The following is a 2,122-nucleotide window of genomic DNA, read 5'->3' as shown; positions in this document are numbered from 1 at the left end:
AGTTCAACTCAGTATTGGAAACTAAGTAAAACAGGAGCTTCTCTTCTGTCCCATACACTATACTTGCTGGGAACAAACTCGCATGCAATTTGGACAGTGTAAGTCCAGAGTAGACCAGAGTGGTGTTGTTAGCCTGAATGAACACTTGCTGATAGAATTTGAAACTGAACGTGTTACAACTCCGTTTAGGAAGTTTAATTGAACCCTAGTGTACCATGCAAGAAAAACAATCTGCTTTTGAGAAACGGGCATTCTTGCACTCTACTGTGTTTCCTATTGTGCCAGTACAGTGAGCTAGCTCAGAAAAAAGGAACTGTGCTTCCTATACAAACGGGGTATATCTATTTCAACTCAGTATTGGAAAATGAGTAAACAGGAGCTTCACTTCTGTCCCATACACTGTACTTGCTGGGAACAGACGCGAATGCTATTAGCACTGTGTATGGCCGGAATAGCAAAAGAGCGGTGTTCTTAAAGTGAATGAACACTTGCTGCTAGAACTTGAAACTGAAACTGATTCAACTCCGTTTAGGAAGTTTAATTCAACCCTAGTGTGCCATTCAAGAAAAACACTCTGTTTTGAGAAACGGGCATTCTTGCACTCTACTGTGTTTCCTATGGTCCAGAAGAGTGAGCTAGCTCACAACAAAAGAACTGTGCTTCGTACATAAACGGGGCATATCTAGTTCAACTCAGGATTGGAAACTAATTAAAACAAGAGCTTCTCGTCAGTGTCATATACTGTACATGCTGAGAACAGACGCGAATGCTATGTGCACTGTGTATGACCAGAATAGGACAAGAGTTGTGTTCTTATCCTGAATGATCACTTGGAGCTAAAACTAGAAACTCAACGTGATTCAAATTCGTTTAGGAAGTTTAATAGAATCCTAGTGTGCATTGCAAGAAAAACACTCTGCTTTTGAGAAACGGGCATTCATGCACTCTTCGTTTTTTCCTATAGGGCCAGTACAGTGAGCTAGTTCACAACAAAAGAACTGTGCTTCCTACACAAACGTGGCATATCTAGTTCAACTCAGTATTGGGAACTAAGTAAAACAGGAGCTTCTCTAAAGTCCGATACACTGTACTTGCTGGGAACAGACCCGAATGCTATTTGCACTGTGTATGGCCAGAATAGCACAAGAGTGTTGTTCTTAGCCTGAATGAACTCTTGCTGCTAGAACTTGAAACTGAACAATATTCAACTCCGTTTAGGAAGTTTAATTGAACCCTAGTGTGCCATGCAAGAAAAACACTCTGCTTTTGATAAACAGGCATTCTTGTACTCTACTGTGTTTCCTATAGGGTCAGTACAGTGAGCTAGCGCAGAACAAAAGAACTGTGCTTCAACACAAACGAGGCATATCTAGTTCAACTCGGTATTGGTAACTAAGTAAAACAGGAGCTTCTCTTCAGTCCCATACACTGTACTTGCTCGTAACAGACTGGAATGCTATTTGCTTTGTGTTTGGTCAGAAAAGCACAAGAGTACTATTCTTAGCCTGAATGAACACTTGCTGCTAGAACTTGAAACTGAACGTGATTCAACTCCGTTTAGGAACTTTATTTGAACACCAGTGGGCCATACAGAAAAACACTCTGCTTTTGAGAAATGGGCATTCTTGCACTCTACTGTTTTTCCTATAGGGCCAGTACAGTTGGCTAGCTCAAAAAAAAAAGAACTGTGCTTCCTACACAAACGGGGCATATCGAGTTCAAGTCAGTATTGGAAACTAAATAAAACAGGAGCTTCTCTTCAATCCAATACTCTGTACTTGCTGGGAACAGACGCGAATCCTCTTTGTACTGTGTATGGACAGAATAGCACAAGAGTGGTGTGCTTAGCCTGAATAAACACTTGCTGCTAGAACTTGAAACTGAAAGTGATTCAGTCCGTTTAGGAAGTTTAATTAATCCCTAGTGGGCCATGCAAGAAAAACACTCTGCTTTTGAGAAACGGGCCTTCTTGCACTCTACTGACTTTCCTAAAGGGCCAGTACAGTCAGCTAGCTCAGAACAAAAGAACTGTGCTTCCTACTCAAACGTGGCATATCTAGTTCAAGTCAGTATTGGAAATTAAGTAAAACTGGAACTTCACTTCAGTCCCATACACTGTACT

This window comes from Peromyscus maniculatus, chromosome 22 (genome assembly GCF_049852395.1).
Source record: "Peromyscus maniculatus bairdii isolate BWxNUB_F1_BW_parent chromosome 22, HU_Pman_BW_mat_3.1, whole genome shotgun sequence".
Lineage (NCBI taxonomy): Eukaryota > Metazoa > Chordata > Mammalia > Rodentia > Cricetidae > Peromyscus > Peromyscus maniculatus.
The sequence above is the reverse complement of the archived record's forward strand: the minus strand, read 5'-3'. Positions refer to the sequence as shown.